Source organism: Pongo pygmaeus, chromosome 10, assembly GCF_028885625.2.
Source record: "Pongo pygmaeus isolate AG05252 chromosome 10, NHGRI_mPonPyg2-v2.0_pri, whole genome shotgun sequence".
Lineage (NCBI taxonomy): Eukaryota > Metazoa > Chordata > Mammalia > Primates > Hominidae > Pongo > Pongo pygmaeus.
The window spans coordinates 124,739,464-124,756,936 of NC_072383.2; the positions used below are offsets into that span (position 1 = coordinate 124,739,464).

At 43.3% G+C, this 17,473-nt stretch overlaps 1 long non-coding RNA gene across 1 annotated transcript; it reads right to left on the reverse strand.

Moving 5' to 3' along the window:
* Window positions 1-819: 819 nt before the first annotated feature.
* Window positions 820-14,904, reverse strand: LOC129009954 (uncharacterized). The gene is made up of 3 exons (XR_008492888.1): window positions 14,460-14,904; window positions 14,055-14,186; window positions 820-1,332 (listed from the first exon to the last, which is right to left on the reverse strand). It is a non-coding gene; the product is annotated as an uncharacterized LOC129009954 (long non-coding RNA).
* Between the last annotated feature and the right edge of the window lie 2,569 nt (window positions 14,905-17,473).

Here is a 17,473-nt window from a genome sequence, read left to right on the forward strand (position 1 = left end):
AGTGCAAAAAAAATTATTTTGGGCTTTGCTGTGAATTCTTGGGCCTGCTGTGATGTCACTAATTCTGAGATCTGCCACCTGCCCAGCTCTCCAATTAATCCTGGGTCCTCAGAGCACAGATTGGAAATAACAGGCAGAGAGGATTTTTAATCTGCTTTAGAAAACTGTCCCTGATATCTCAACCATGTCCTAGTTAAATGGGCTTGAAAATGAGAAGAAACATCTCACTGATGTGGCTGGGGGCACGGAGTGAGGTATAGGGGTAATCTCAGAGAATTGGGGCTCCTCCCAGATATCCTCATCCCATCTGTCCAGATCATATATTTTCCTCACAGGCCCATCAGCTTTAGAAATTGTTGAAATTGGGTTAAGAATGGAGGTAGAGAATGAAGCTGCCACATTCTGCCTTGTGCACGATTACAGGAGATGCTACACCTTTTCATTTAGGGTTCTACTTGGCTCCTCTTCCCAAGTTACCAATTCATACTCATGCACCACCTGCCTTCAGATGACAACACTGGGCCATGTCTGTGTCTGTACTTTGTAGTTGTTAAAGCTACAAGAGAGACCTGGAATGCTAATACTTTGATAATTAGATGTCATGTTCCTCAAAGTTTAACCACTGAGGGCTCATGACTTGAGTTCTATAAGGGAGCAAATTAAGACTCAAATTCTCATCCCAAGATGGGATTTCCTCTTTGTACCACCACACACAGCTCCTTCCTTCCTTCCTACCTTCCTTCCTTCCTTTCTTTCCTCCTTTCTTTCTTCTTTCCTTCTTTCCTATTTTTTCTTTCTTTCTTTCTTATTTTTGTTTTTAACTTTTGCTACAAGTCTGTCATTTGCATTTTTCCCTTCCATCAAGGTACCTAATATTTAGGGGTTTTGGTAGTAGTAACCATTAATTATTTCAATTCTAACCACAAAAAAAGGAATATATTAAAAGGATATGGAGCAACTGCTGTGCAGGGTGTGTTAGGGAAGATCTCTCTCACTAAAACACCCTGGACATTGTAAATTAAGCAAAGAAGAAAAACTCAGAAATGTGGAGAGAAGAAGGCAGACCAGCTAGGGATGGAGAGATCTAAGAACGGCACGCGGTAGTTTCCTGGGTTTCTCTTTGCCTTACATATTCTATGTTCTCACCAATGGAATGTGAGCTGATGTGACACATGCCAGTTTTTAGCCACGGCTTTCAGAAAGTCTTTGCCTTCTCCATCTTCTCTCCTTCCCTGTGTATGGCGATGTGCAGGCGACAATGAGATCCAAACTGATTGGAGCCACAAGGTGCAGGGAGCCTGGGCTGTAGATTTACTGCCTGGAGGAAGCCACCTGTCAATCAGGAGCATTTGCCTTGGTTACATGGATGAGAAACAAACTTCTGCTTGGTTCAGACACTGAAATTTGGAGATATATTTATTCTTGCAATCCAGCACTACTTTAAGAATACAAAAATAACAGTGAGGGATCGTTGATTTGCTACATATCATAACGTATATTTCTATAAATTTACAGCAATTAAAACAGTATCATGCCAATATGGATCTTGATAGACTGGTCAATATCACAGAATTCAGCAGATCCACAGACTCATAAATTTAGCACACAATTAAGACAATATTCAAGTCAGTGGGAAATGGGGTGTGAATAGACCGATGACAGTTCAATAAATGATGCTTTGCTACTTCAGGAAAAAAATTTAGGTTCCTACCCCATGCCTTAGAAAAATAAACTCCTGATGAAATGCAGAGCTAAGCACAATGCGACTGCAAAAATATTTTTAAGAATTATATAAGACTACATATTAGATAAGAAGAAGAATATTCCTACTTAGTAATTAATGAGCTATAAAAGTTATTACTAAATATTTTCATAAATTTTAATATTAAAAATTAAAATGAATAATAAAGTTAAAATAATTGCGATAAATTAGGAATTATATCTATAATATATTTACCAGATATGATTAACATTCACACATCTAAAGAACTAATATATTTCAGAAATAACAATATAGACAACTCAAAGAAAAATGGTCAGAGCATTTGAACATAAAAAAAGAAATGAAAATGTTAAAGAAACATATAAAACTCTTCTCACTCACAGAAGTCCTTAGAGAAACTCATTTTAAAAAATTGAAATATGTGGAGCAAGATGAGAAAAACAATAAATTTAGTAATATTCAGGTTTGGAGTAGTCATATTGTAGAAAGACTGATTCTATTGTCTAATTTTGTTCAATATATTTAGTTTTTCATTAATAGATCTTCTGTGTGAGTCCTCTGCCCACATATTGATAATTGCTAAACAAGTATGAAGGTAAATTTTATTTTTAAAAGTTTACAAAAACAATGTTTGCATGATTACAAGTTTCCTGGGAGATATCATACAGCAATGATGTTTGTTAAACAGTAATTAAATACTATATCATCTATCTGAAATACTACCTTTTAAAAATAATTTTGAAAATAAAAATATGAAACAAAGTAAATTATCATTTACATATAACAAAAAACATACAATTCTAGCTCTATTCCCTCACTCAGAGGTTCATGTATTACTCCTTTTATAAAAAGTATACACAGATTATAAAGAAAACACAAATAACTTAGAAGATAAACTATAAGAACAGCTGCCGCAATAAAAGTCTTGAAATTCTGAAATGCCAAAGGCTGAAGTTTATTACACAACTCACGATTGATTTAGCTGGTGTGAGTTACTGAATACTCCAAGATTTCATTTCAAGGCTGAAGTATTTGCCCAGCCACCTGGGACAGAGTATATAGAAAAGTTTGTAGAAGTTAAAAAACAAAAAAGAGTTCAGAGTTTTTGTCACTCACACTGCCTCCATCTGTGTCTTTCCTGCCTGTCTTGTGTTCACCTCTCCTATTTTTTAAGGATATGTTTATATGGTGACTCCTGCTTCCCACCAAACCACTGGAATAGTGGATTCAGGCTGGGAACCTCCAGCAGGAAAGGACTTCTCAGTGTAACTGCCCCCAGAGAGGCTGCTAAAGTTTCCTCTGAACCAGTGCCTTACTCCACCTGGAGAGACCAGGGAGGCTTTGTTCTCTCAACTGCAGGCTTCATAGGAACTCAGGCATGTTGCACTTACAGTAGGGTTTTCGTGCCTTCCTTCCATTCTCTTTTTGGAGGGGCGATTGAACTGGTGAGTGGTGAAGGACAAGGGGAACATCAGCTCGTCAGTGAATTATTTTTATCGATCACATTAAAATTGGTTCAGATCTTTTGCCAATACTGTTTGTTCTTTCTCCCAATATTATAAATCGTAATAAATGTTGTGTACAAATCTTTTTGTTTCTTTGTGTTATTTCTAATTTTGGAACTTGCTTTTGCTGTATGTAGTATTATTAATGAGGCGGGCACATTTTGAAGGCTCTAGAAGCCCAGCTTCCCAGGTGGTTCCTTCCTTCCTTCCTTCCTTCCTTCCTTCCTTCCTTCCGTTTCTTTCTTCTTTCTTTCTCTCTCTCTTCTTTTTTTTTTTTTTTTTGAGACACAATCTTGCTCTGTTGTCCAGGCTGGAGTGCAGTGGCATGATCTCCACTCACTGCAACCTCCGCCTCTCGGGTTCAAGCGATTCTCCTGCCTCAGCATCCCTAGTAGCTGGGATTACAGTTTCCTGCCACCATGCCCGGCTAATTTTTGTATTTTTAGTAGAGACAGGGTTTCCCCATATTGGCCAGGCTGGTCTCGAACTCCTGACCTCAGGTGATCTGCCAGCCTTGGCCTCTCAAAGCACTGGGATTACAGGCATGAGCCACCACATGCAGCCCCCAGGTGGTATGTTTCCAAGGGAGACTTTACTGTGTAATCCACAAGGTTGGAAAGGTGCCAGGAAAATAGTGTGTTTTTTGGGTAGTGGGTGTGTCCAACACATACCCAGGAGGGCTCTTCCTGGGCCCCCTCAGCTAGGAAGATCTGCTTTTAGGCATGTTTATGCAAAGGGTTGTACAGCTTCTAGGCTGGGATCTGTCTTCAAGGCAGTGTTTTAATAAGCTGCAAGTCATGATGCATTTGTGGTATGAAATCAATGTTGAGGCTAACATTAAAAGAAAAAAATGTAGTGGGCATGGTGGCTGACACTTGTAATCCCAGCACTTTAAGAGGCCAAGGCAGGAGGATTTCTTGAGCCCAGGAGTTAGAGACCAGCCTGGGCAACATAGTGAGACCCCGTCTCTACAAAAACAAATTTGAAATATTAGCCAGGCATGGTGGTGCGCCCCTGCAGTCCCAGCTATTTGGGAGGCCAAGGCAGAAGCATCACCTGAGCCCAGTAGATTGAGGCTACAGTGAGCTATGATTGTGTTACTGTACTCCAGCATGGGTGACAAAGCAGAACCTTACCTCAAAAAAAAAAAAAAAAAAAAAAGTAGTGGGATAGGATGGAATAGAATAGCTCAGAGAATTAGAATACCTTACTACCTTATTACAGGTACTAAGATAAATTCAGATTTTTGAAATGCTACTTGAATTATTTGTGTGTACTTGTGTAATGTAAGATGAATTTCTTACTCTGAATTCTAGTCAAAAGTGCAGTGGCTCACACCTGTAATCCCGGCACTTTGGGAGGCCGAGGTGGGTGGATCACAAGGTCAGGAGTTCGAGACCGGCCTGGCCAACATGGTGAAACCCCATCTCTATTAAAACACAAAAATTAGCCAGGTGCAGTGGCCAGCGCCTATTTTGGGAGGCTGAGGCAGAGAATTGCTTGAACCCGGGAGGCGGAGGTTGCAGTGAGCCAAGATCACACCACTGCACTCCAGCCTGGGTGACAGAGCAAGACTCCATCTCAAAAAAAAAAAAAAAGAAAAAGAAATGCACTTTTCTAAAGCTTGTTCCATATATAGGCAATATTTATATTAGAAAAGAGAAAAGCCACTACTTGGGTAATGTTAATTTAGCATTAGTATAGATCCATGGGGTTTAACATTAATATAATAATAATAGCCTATATTCTAGGGTGACTCAGTTAGTTCTCAGAATTTCTAATAGGCCTTACAAGTGTACTGGAAACTTCTCTTAGCATTAGTATAGATCCACAGGCTTAATATTAACATAATAATAATAGCCAATATTCTAGGGTGACTCACTTATTTCTCAGAATTTCTAATAGGCCTTACAGGTATACTGGAAACTTCTCTGAGGTCCCATGAGTTTGTGGGTCCCAGGACCAGCTTGTCCCTGGGTGCAGTGAGCCCATAGCTCGCGCCTGCCATGCTGCATGAGCTTAAGACTTTTTGCCTTTCTTCCACCTCTCTGTGAATCACTAAAGTGAGTGCGTGTGTGCTACCCAAGTCTGTGCATGGACCTCTATGACTCTCAGCACAGGTCCATTCAAAATACTTTGTTATATTTATAATAGATAAAATTAGAATCACCAAAAAGCAATAATAAATGTAAAATAATTGTTAAAATTGGTAAGACCTTATATCTAACAAAATATTATGTAGTTGTAGGGGGACCCCCTGAAACTATTGCTATGGAATAAAAGATGAAATGCTTCTGATTGTTGTAAATACAAAATCGCATGCAGGATTGTGTAAAGACAATGCCAGGTTGGACGCCAGAATGAGCCAACAGCGTGTGATGTGCTTCCCCCTGTGGAGAGCCTATGAATGGACGTGCAGTCAGGGAGGTTCCACATCACCAAGATTCCTATCCCAGAAAAGCAGATGTTCATAGCTCTGGGAATGGAATGTGACCCTTGTAGGGAGCCTATAAACGGATGCATGGGGGGCGCCTGTCCATACGGATAAGATAGGGCTATAAACGCCCTCATCTTGCCGCAGCTCTTCTAGGCCTCTTTAGGGTTAAAGCATACTCCCTTCTGAGAATTTCTGGTCTAACCGGTTGTCTAGCTTCACGTCCTGTTTCCATGGATTGTTTGTAACCAGCTTTTGTTGCAATTGTTACTGCTGATTAATATCTTGCTAATCACAGGTTATGGAAAGACTGTGTTTCTGTTCTAAGGCTCTGTTAGAAATTACTGATGCACACACTATATTGTAAATTCTTATCTCTGTATACTGTACTTCTACATGCAAATGTTATGTTAAAGAATTACTTCATCCCCATGTGACCATCTCACCTCATAATCAAATGACCCTAAATCCCTCACTAACCTACCCCCGCCCTCACTAAACTTAATAATAAATGCTAGTATATCCAGTGCATTGTTGGCACTGCAGGGCCAGAAGGCGGTGACCCCCCTGGACCCAGCTTTCACTATCTTGTGTGTGTCTGTTATTTCTCAACCTGCCGATCCGCCTAGGAACAAAGAGAGAGCCCCGTTGCATTGCGGGCTGCTGGCCAGATCCCTCAATAAGAGGTCACCAGATTTTTTTTTCTTTCTTTTTTTTTTGGAGACGGAGTCTTGCTCTTGTTGCCCAGGCTGGAGTTCAGTGGCACAATCTCGGCTCACTGCACCTCTGCCTCCCAGGTTCAAGCGATTCTCCTGTCTCAGCCTCCCAAGTAGCTGGGATTACAGGTGCCTGCCATCACACTAGGCTAATTTTTTTTTTTTTTTGTATTTTTAGTAGAGATGGGGTTTCGCCATGTTGGGCAGGCTGGTCTCAAACTTCTGACCTTGTGATCCGCCTGCCTCAGTCTCCCAAAGTGCTGGGATTACAGGTGTGAGCCACCGTGCCCGGCCACCTAAAATTTTTAATTCACTAGTTTACTCGTTCAACAAATATTTCTTAAGCATGAAATATGCGTCCTCACCTTGGCTAGAATGCCTATAGTGAGAAAGGCATATATTCTAACTCTGATGCTTCTGGTGCAGTGGAGAGGTCGACAATAAACAGGAGAACAGGTGAAATGAATATGACAGCCCTTATAGGGCTATAGTGAAAATAATAGAGAACAAGAAAGAAAAGCCTATTGTTCTCAGGGTGCTCAGAGATGGGCCCACCTAGGAGGCAGTTAGTGTCTTTAGTCTGAGACGTAAAGGATGAGAAAATTCAGCCAAGAATAGAGCAGTAAAAAAAGATGTTTCAGGACAAGGGAATAACAAAAGAGCTCAGAGACTAGAGACAACTGGAAAGTTCCAGTAGTCAGTGTGGCTTGTGTGTGCCTATGGGGAAAGGCATGAAAGTGTGTGAAGTGGAGGCACAGCTTAGGCCATGCTAGACCTGTAGGGGAGAAAATGCTACAATGTTTACCATCATAGAAAAAGGTCCTAACATGCTTTCTCTAGATTTAATGCATTTAATCTTCACAACAACCTCATGAAGGAGGCACTGTTATTGTGCCCCATTGCAGACAAGGAAATGGAGGTTCTCAGAGAGTAAGAAACATGCCTAAACTAGCGATAACGCAGCACTATACGTGGTAGAATCAAAAGGGTGTTCACACAAAGCTTGTACACAAATGTTTATAGCAGCATTATTCACAATAGCCAAAAAATGCAAACAACGCATATGGCCTGGATAATCATCCAAACAATGAGATATTATTTAGCCATATAAAGGAATAAAATTCTGATGCATGCTAGAATACGAATGAACCTTGAAAACATCACACTAAGTGAAAAAAGCCAGACACAGAATGATATCGTATGATTCCACTTATATGTAAACTTCAGAATAACCGCATCCATACAGACAGAAAGGAGATTAGTGCTTGCAGGGTCTTGGGGGACTGCAGAAATGGAGAGTGACTGCTACTGGGTACAGGGCTTCTTTTGGGAGTTATGAAAATGATCTGGAATTAGTGGTGATGGTTTTACAACTCTGTGCATATAACAAAAACCATCAAATTGTATACTTCAAGGGGGAGAGCCTTATGACATATGAATTATATCTCAATAAAGTCATTACTCAAAAATGAAAGAAACGTGTTCAAAGTCACAGAGGCAGTGACAGTTCTTGGATTTGGAGCTGGCAATCAGGCTGTGGTTTGTGCTCATTTTTACTGTGCTATGCACTGTCTGTTCCTTCTGATAACTGGAGAGAGGCATGATTTTTACCCAATGAAGAAAAATAATCCCCTGCTCTGCAGATTAAAACTTCTGTGATGCATGGATGTTTTTAAAATTAATTTTAATCAGTGCAGCAGGTTGGAGATTTATGGAAGATAGTGTTTGTGCTGTCTTCATTGAACATTATCATTAATAAGCTGATTTTACATTTTTTTTACATGAACACAGGTGTGATAAATTCCTAGTTAGAAATTATATAAGGCTGGATCAAAATGTCCACATATCAAAACTCTTATGTGTATATTATCATATGCCTACATATAATGCATGCTTAGTGGCTGATGATCTTGGAGACACATCCCATGTATTTGGCATACAATGTTCAAATACATTTGGCAAAGAAGAGTGGCCCGTAGGTTGCACCTACGTGAATAAGGGCCATTGAGTCAGAGGAACCTGAAACCGTTTCCTGGGTCTTCCATGGACAAGTCTTTGATGTTAGACAAATTAACTCTCCAGAGCCCCAGTTTCCTTATGGGTAAAACTGGTATATTAGTAGTATCTAGTTTATTCAACTGCTCAAAATGTAATGGCTTAAAATGATCATTTATTGTCTCCCTTGGTTCTGCGGGCTGTCTGGGCTCAGCCACCCAGATTCTTCTTTAGTTTGAGTCTTATGTGATTGCAGATGTTTCTTTTCTTTTTCTTTTTTCTTTTTTCTTTTTTTGAGACAGAGTCTCTGTCACCCAAGCTGGAGTGCAGTGGCGTGATCGCGGCTCACCGCAAGCTCAATTGCAGATGTTTCTTAACTGATGGTGGCTAAGTCTGCCTTCATCTGAAGGCTGGGCTGGGTTGATGTCCACTGTAGCTCACAGACATGGCAGTTGATGCTGACCCGTGGTCCTACAATGTTTTATTCCCTAGTTCTAGTTTATAAACGTTTGGGTTTGGGGAAAATTAACTTCTTGTAGCCTCAGTTTCTTCATTGGTAAATGAGTAGTAAAAGTTAATAAATAGAATAGTAAGAGCAGCCACCTTGCAGGGTAGTTGTAAATGTTAAACACAATGATCCATGGGTTGTACATGCCTGAACACCCTAAGCCCTTAATAAAGTGAGCTGTTGTTACTTTTATGATGATGATACATTCAAAATACCTCTTGCTGTGCCTTACATGGAGAAGGTGTTTAACAGATTGTGGTTATGAGATAGAGCCTTTTGCACGTGTCATATAAGACTGTCACATGTGGCTTGGCAAAGATGGATCATAGGTCCCAATGTCCTTGCTCCTTTGTTTTCGTAAAGGAAAGTGAACAGAGAAGGCTTACTTAGCTGAGAAGTGACTATGGGCTGGAATTTTACAGAACATGAAGTAATTCTGTTATTGTACCAAAATTCATCTGTTCAAGATGAAAGGCATGGCAGATTTAGCCTTATGTACACAATCCCTGACCTTGAGGTATCTTTCCTAAAAGCTGCAGGTGCTTTTTCTTCTGGAAACGTTTAAATGTGTCCCCTTTATATCAATAATAGGTGCGTTAATGGAGGTGGTCAGGGCAGGCAGGGGACAGTCTGGGTGACATGTGTTCTGGCCTTCTCAAATGGCTGTCACTCTATAAAAACACAGTGTAGTTTGTTAAATGTCAAGTAGATTAATATGTCAGGCCTGGGAACATTTGCCTTGTAGCATTGTAGCATTTAGATAATTGAATACTGTCATAGTTCAGCATCTTGCTTCAAGTTAAAATATTGAGATTTACATGATTCTTAGCCACAAAACCATTTTTCAACAGCTTAAAGAATCTTCCTAATAACTAGAAGATGTTGTCTTGGTCCTTACTCTGGCCAAGAATTTTTGAAGCAGACCAGCTCCTGGTAACAGATGTATTTAGCCAGAATAATATGCACATTATCAGGCAAAGATGAATAGCTATTTAATGGAGCTTGAAATGACTTCAATCTATAAAGCTCAGTGTGGGTCAGCAGCTTTACCTGGCTGGCCCTATCAGTACTGAATTCTGCAGCCTGATTTTGGAGAAGTCTCAGGGGCTGGGACCTGAGACTAGGGAAGATCTCTCCACCCCATGTAGCATGTTCTTTAATTTTTCCTTTGCAATGCGGATTGCTGACATAATTAAACAAATTTGTGCAATCAGTTTTTTTCAGAAATTGCAATCTAAATACAATATTAGTTTGAAAAGTGAATTAAGTGAAAGAAGCAGTCAGTTAGGGATGGTAGTGAACTGAAAGGCGTGTGGCCCAACTAAAAAGAGTGGCTGGTGCTCACTTGCTCTTAGTTTAGTGTTGCTATAAAGGAATGCCCGAGGCTGGGTAGTTTATAAAGGATAAAAAGGTTTATTGGGCCCACAATTCTGGTGACTGGAAAGTTAAAGCTTGGGCATTTGCATCTGGAAAGGGCCTCAGGCTGCTTCTATTCATGGGGGAAGTTGAAGGGGAGCTGGTGTGTGCAGAGACTGCATGACAAGAGACAGAAACTGAGGAAGGCAGACTCTCCTGGAAAGTAAGAGTGAGAACTCACTCACCACCACCCAGGGAGGACATTCATCTATTCATGAGAGATATGCCCTGTATTCATCCATTCTCACACTGCTGATGAAGACGTTCCCAAGACTGGGTAATTTATAAAGAAAAAGAGGTTTAATGGACTCACAGTTCCATGTGGCTGGGGAGGCCTCACAATCATGGCGGAAGGCAAAAGTCACATCTTACATGGTAGCAGATGAGAGAGAATGAGAGCCAAGTGAATGGGGTTCCCCTTTGTAAAACCATCAGATCTTGTGAGACTTATTCACTACCACAAGAACAGTATGGGCGAAACCACCCCCATGATCCAGTTATCTCCCACCAGACCCCTCCCACAAATTTGGGTGGGGACACAGCCAAATCACATCATGCTCCCAGGACCTAAACACCAACAGGCTCCATCTCCAACCCTGGGGATCAAATTTCAACATGAGGTTGGCGGGGAGGGGGGGAAAAGCATCCAAACCAGAGCACTTGCAGTCAGCTGTTTTCATGCAGTAATATAGGCTCAGTGTGAATTAATCTGTGTTTCAAAAGGAAGAAGGAAACACTATTTTTACACACAATATTCTGATATTTAAATGTTGATGATGGATTCAATTTTTTAAAAAAGTACACACTGTTCCAGGGAAACATAGATTTGACTCTGTGCTGCTACTTTACAGAAGACAAATATCTGATCTAATATTTGTCTCTAAGGTTGATAGTGGGTTAAAATGGAAGAGACCCTTCCCTTGTAGCCCACTGTGTCTCCAGACACTAGCCCAGTATACATGTATTAAACAAATGAATTTGACTAATTAAACACCACCATGCAAATAGTTGGCATCCTTGAGTAAACAATGATATTTATTCTAGGGAAGAAATGTGAGAGATGTTATTTATTTCTAGTCATGAATTGCTTACATTTCTTTCTAAGCTATTTCAGGTTTGTTTATGATTTCTTATTATGAAACAAAATGAGACAGGTACGTATAATTTGCAGGTGCAGAATCATTACAGGAAGGATAACTCAGCTTTCAAAAACCACACAAGAGGAGAATGCACCATTACAGAGCTCATTGTCAATCTTTGCAACTTCAAGTTTAGAAAAAAAAAGGATTGACTTATTTTCTTTTCCATTAACTAAGATATTTACTAAGTAGCTTTTTAGAAAACCTTTAACTTTTGCCCCCAGGATGAGTGCAGCATGAATTGAAATCTGCACAGAAATAATGTTGGACAAACCACAAGAATGTCATTAATATCATTAGTCTCTAACCCTCTGTAAATGTCAGTGCTTTATCTCCATTAGACTTCATTTATCCTTTGGAAAATGAGATCAAAGGAAGTGTGAGGAAACTCACAAAAGTCCAGAAACAGGGTTGTGAGAATTAATGCATTAATTATGAGCTCCTGCGAGGTTGTGCTGAAAGAAACACTGGGATTTGCTGTTCTCTCTCCTTGGCTACCCGTCTTCTCTCTCTATTCCCCGCACAAACATGTCTGCACACCTATCAATGCAATGGTATTGCTATTGCCTAGTGAGTTCCTATAAATGCATTTGTTTGTATCCTTGTGAATCTTGTTCCTGCAGAGACAGTGTGTGGCAGCCTGTTCATTCTAGCCCTTTCTATAACATCTGCTGACACAATAGCCTTTTTCTACATATGACTGGATATTGTGGCATCTCCCCACTCTGTCATTCCTATCACCACACTGCTGTGGTTGAGCTCAGGCTTCTATTCCTGAACTTTGTCTCTGTGGATTTGATCCGATGTGGCTTGAAACTTAAGTGGGTGGTGGCCGACCACAGAGATTAAGCCAGGGAACTGGCTTCTCTCTGCCTCCAACCTTCAGGAAAACCCAGGTCCTGATGTTGCAGTCTCGCCAATGCACCTTAACCTAGCAGTTTCTCATTGTCTGAACTAGTATCCTGGGTTCTATGTCCTAAATCCGAGAAAATTAAGGAAGTTGGACACAAACTTGGGGTTGGAGCAAAAATTTAATAAGTGAAAGAAGAAAACTCTCTGCAGTGGAGAGGGGAGTGCAAGTGGATTGCCAGTTTACAGCTGAATTCAAAAGCTTTTTTTTTTTTTTTTGACATGGAGTCTTGCTTTGTCTCCCAGGCTAGAGTGCAGTGGTGTCATCTCAGCTCAATGCCACCTTTATCTCCCCGGTTCAAGCGAATCTCCTGCCTCAGCCTCCCGAGTAGTTGGGATTACAGGTACGCCCCACCACACCTGGCTAATTTTTGTATTTTTAGTAGAGACGGGGTTTCACAATGTTGGCCAGGCTGGTCTCGAACTCCTGACCTCAGGTGATCTGTCTGCCTCGGCCTTCCGAAGTGCTGGGATTACAGGCATGAGCCACTGCGCCCGGCCTCAAAAGCTTTTTACGAGAAACTGCTCTCCTCCCTGCAATTGTTTGGGTAACTTTTCTTATCAGTAAAGGTGTCTGTGCAACTCCCCTTCTCTTACGCCGCCGTGGGTATGTCTCTAGGCAAGCACAAAGCACAGCTTCTCTTGTTTGTATAACTGTGGGTTTGTTTTAGGTAAGCTCCCTCCCCCCGGTGCAAGTTCTCATTGTATATATGCCGGAAAAGGGGAGGAAATTTCCTGGGAGCTCACTAATTACAAAGAACAAAGAGATTCCGGGTTGGTCCTTGTTTGCTTATCTGTCCAGGTGCGGCCTGAGTTTTTTCCCAGGTTGTTTTATTTCTGTCTGTTGCTGTGACTATACAGGCAGACTGCCTCTGCAGTCTGACTTTTTCCCAAATGATTTTTCTTTTCCTTCTCCCTCACTGATATCTGACTGTGCAACGCTGGCTCTGTAGCCTTGGGCTGGCTTCCCTGAGCTCCTGTGTGCTCACCAACAACAGGGATCATAACATCCGCCTTGTAACGTGGTTGGGGATGTAAAGACGACCTGGCAGGGTGCTTACATGTGCAATTGTTCAATAAACATTTGCCAGTCGCCCATGTGTAAGGTAGGGGGAAAGGTGAGATACGGTTTTTTTCTAATTTGCTCATTTGAGAAACACCTTCATGATTTTTTGTCATGTATCTACTACCTCATCACACTGACTTGCTTTTTGTTTGTTTCCTTGAAAAACATATTTTAGGCCCAGTGCGGTGGTTCACGCCTGTAGTCCCAGCACTTTGGGAGGCCGAGGCGGGTGGATCATGAGGTCAGGAGATCGAGACCATCCTGGTCAACACGGTGAAACCCCGTCTCTACTAAAAATACACAAATTAGCCAGGCGTGGTGGCGTGTGCCTGCAGTCCTGCTACTTAGGAGGCTGAGGCAGGAGAATCACTTGAACTCCGGAGGTGGAGGTTGCAGTGAGCCGAGATCGGCCACTGCACTCCAACCTGGGCGACACAGTGAGACCCCATCTCAAAAATAAAATAAAATAAAATAAAGATGAAAAGAAAAACGTATTTTAAAAGGAAGCTTTCTATCATTACTGAACATGGAAAATCACCCCCAATTTCCAAATTTACAAAATGTAGATGTGATTAAAAATAAAACAACGTGGTTAAATTTCAAATAGAAAAAATAATGCATACGTGTTTAGAGAAGTGCATACCTGAAAACAAGTTCTTCAGGGAAAATGGAACTACTGACAATCCCTGGGAGACACCAGGAGAGGCTCCTCGTGGGTCGGGGGAGTTCCTGAGCGCCCTGGGTGCGGGGTCTCCAGGTCTGAGACAGAACGGCCCTGCTCAGGTCAGAGGACAGCGGTGATGAGTGAGCGAGGTGGCCATCCTGCCTTGCCCTGGACCTTGTGTAATATTTTGCTGCGTTTTGAGGATAAGGACAAGTGGTAGTCTGATGTGGATTAGGGCATGGGTTTCCTGTGGCTCCCAGAAAAAGGGACACACAGAATTGCAGTCCCTGCCCAGCTGCAGCCAACAGCCAGGTCATCTGTCACCAGGCCCAGGGGACACAGCAGGTCTGTGCAGGTCTCACCACCCCTTCCTGTTGACTCTACCTCCAAGAATCCTCTGGGAAGTGTGTTCTTTACCGTCCTCCAATCCTGGTCTCTCCTGGTACCCTGGGGAGGAGGCTGTGAGAAGATCGAGGTAACTGGACAACGCTTTGCACACCCCCAGGGGCAGAGTGCCTGCCAGCAGGACTTCCCAAAACAGTCGCCAGGCTCCACGAAGCGGCGCTGACACTTCGGGGGCTTCCGCCTAGCGCAGGGCGGGGCCAGTGGGCAGGACCCTCCCTCCCCAGGCTCCTCCCAGAAAGAGCGCGAAGCGGAGGGGAGGGGCTACACTTTCCTGGTGTTTGCCTATTAGCGGGAACCATCAGCGGACAAGACACCCCCTTTTCCTGGACTCCTAGTGGCAGAGCCCCGTGAGAGGCGGAGGCACCACCTCTTCACCTCTTCGCGGGACTTTGCCTAGTTCGGGGCGGGCAGGTCCGGGGGTCTCGGCCCCACAGGCTTCTAGGGAGGAGGAGGGGCACACTTCTTTGTGACGTTTACCAGAGATGGGCGTGGCAAACGGAGAGACCTCTCCCACCGTAAGAAGGGGAGGGGCCCCACGCCCGTGTGGCCTTTTTCTTAAAACTGGCCAGGGGCCCTCACTAGGCTCCCCGGGGGCAGGGCGCTGTAGGGGAAGGTGCCCTCTCTGTGGGGCAGTTGCTCTGCTGGGAGAGGCTAGTTGTCCTCCTGAGACCTCCAACTCACAGGCTGCAGGCGGCAGCTCCTGTAGGAGGGGCTTTGTGGGGGGAACTTCTCTTTGCAACTTTTGCTCAGGGCTGGGCAGGGCTGGCTGTCAGGCTCTGCTCAGGCGGGGCCCCATCACTTTGCTGGCTTTCTCTTGGTGCCCCTGGGGCCAGGGGCCAGGGTTGGACCCCACAATCTCCTGGGCTACAGGAAGTGCTGTTTAGGAAAGGGTGGAGCCTGCCGCCTTTAATGGGGGGCTTAGTGCTGAGCTTGGTGGCTGGACAAGGTCCCACCTCTCAGCCCCCTTGGGATCAGTATCTGGTGGGGTGGCGGGGGGCGGGGCACCACCTCCTTCTATTCTTTGCCTAATTCTGGGAAAGGCTGGTTGACTGGGCCCAGCCCCCCACGCGCCTTGGTGGAGGACTCAGGTGGGGAGGGGCATCAGCCCAGCTGCTCCTGTGAGGAAGTGGCGCTCCTTAACGGTTAGAGGAGTGGTTACAGTTAAAAGAGATCAATCTGCAGCGCCTCCCTCCTCCCAGTCGGCTGTCTACCGAGAACAATCTTTTCTTGGAGCTTTTTGTCTTTGTGCTCCTTGGTGGTCCTAGGTTGGAGGGCCAGGGTGTTTAGAATGCAAAAGTAAACAGCATCCTTCCTCTTCCCTGGAATTCTGAGGTCCCTAGCCGCTACACCTTCTAATCTCCACATTTCAGAGCCTTCTGTGTGTTGCTTTCTGTTTTATGTCCAGGAATTTTTGTTCTTTTTTTTGAGACGGAGTCTCGCCCTGTCCCCCAGGCTGGAGTGCAGTGGCGCGATCACTGCAAGCTCCGCCTTCTGGGTTCGGGCCATTCTCCTGCCTCAGCCTCCCCAGTAGCTGGGACTACAGGCGCCCGCCGCCACGCCCGGCTACTTTTTTTTTTTTTTTTTTTTGGTATATTTTAGTAGAGATGGGGTTTCACCGTGTTAGCCAGGATGGTCTCGATCTCCTAACCTCGTGATCCGCCCACTTCGGCCTCCCAAATGCTGGGATTACAGGCGTGAGCCACCGCGCCCGGCCGGAATTTTTGTTCTAATTAGTGGGAGAAGAGGAGGAGAGTGAGCTTTTATTTTCTTCACCTTAACTGGAAGCCTGGTTGAGATGAGAAGCTTCTTACCTTAACAATACCCAGTTGACAGGGGAAAAGAAGGCAGCTCAACCTGGCTAAGCAACGCGCTCTAAGCCCCTCTAGTGATGATGGGCTGGGATTCCATGCCACCTCTATCCAGTGTGAAAACCCAGTCCTTTAAAATGCATTGTGCTGTTTTACTGCTTAATGTTTAAGGGAGTGTGTTTTGCCTACATCTAGAATAAAATTAAAATTAAATTAGAAGGGATGCTTACAATTTTGGGAGGATTAATGTTTTGAAGATAACATATCGGTCTTACCTCTAAGTTTTATGGGGAAAGGCAACATTCATTTCATAAGTTTGCAGGGTTTTTATTCAGAAAAACACCTTTGTATATCTTGATTGAAAAAGATATAAACTTTTGGGCACAGTCTAGGTTGAGTAAGTAACTGTGATGAGCTGAACTGCACTCCCCTCCCCCAATTTATGTATTGAAGCCCTAATTCCCCAGTACTTTAGAGAGTGAATATATTTGGAGACAAGGTCTTTAAAGAGATAATTAAGGTAAAATGAGGTTGTTAGGGTGGACCCTCATCCAATACGACTGGTATCCTTGTTAAGAGGAGATGAGGACACAGACATGTACAGAGGAAAGACTATGTGAAAACTCAGGGAGAAGACACCATCTGCAAGCCAGGATGAGGGGTCTCGGAAGAAATCAACCCTGCCAACACCTGAGCTCACACTTCCAGCCTCTAGAACTGTGAGACAATACATTTATGTTGTTTTACCCAGTCTGTGGTCATTTTTAAATGGCAGCCCTAGCAAACTAATACAGACATCTTTTTAAATAAGTAGGGAGCACACCCAGGGAATGGGACGGCGCTGTCAAGAGGGCATGGAGAAGAAAACTCTTGAACCAAGGAGGACTTAGAAACACGGAGGAGGACCTGGATGTGCCCCCATTTATGATGGCACTAGAGCCAGTGGCTTCTCTCTTGCTCACTCTAGCTGTCTTTTCTTAAGCTCTGGGAAAGTGGTATTTAGCTCTCAATTTCCAGGGCTCTCACTCTATATTTTGCCCCAAGGTTGTCACTAAATCCAGTTTGGTCAGCATTAGGTAAGTAGCTCTTTGGGTGACTGAGTGGGAAGGAGTGATGTCCAATAAACATCAAGGCATAATGGGCAGCATCACAGGAACCAGGACATGGCATGGAGCAAGCCGTGGC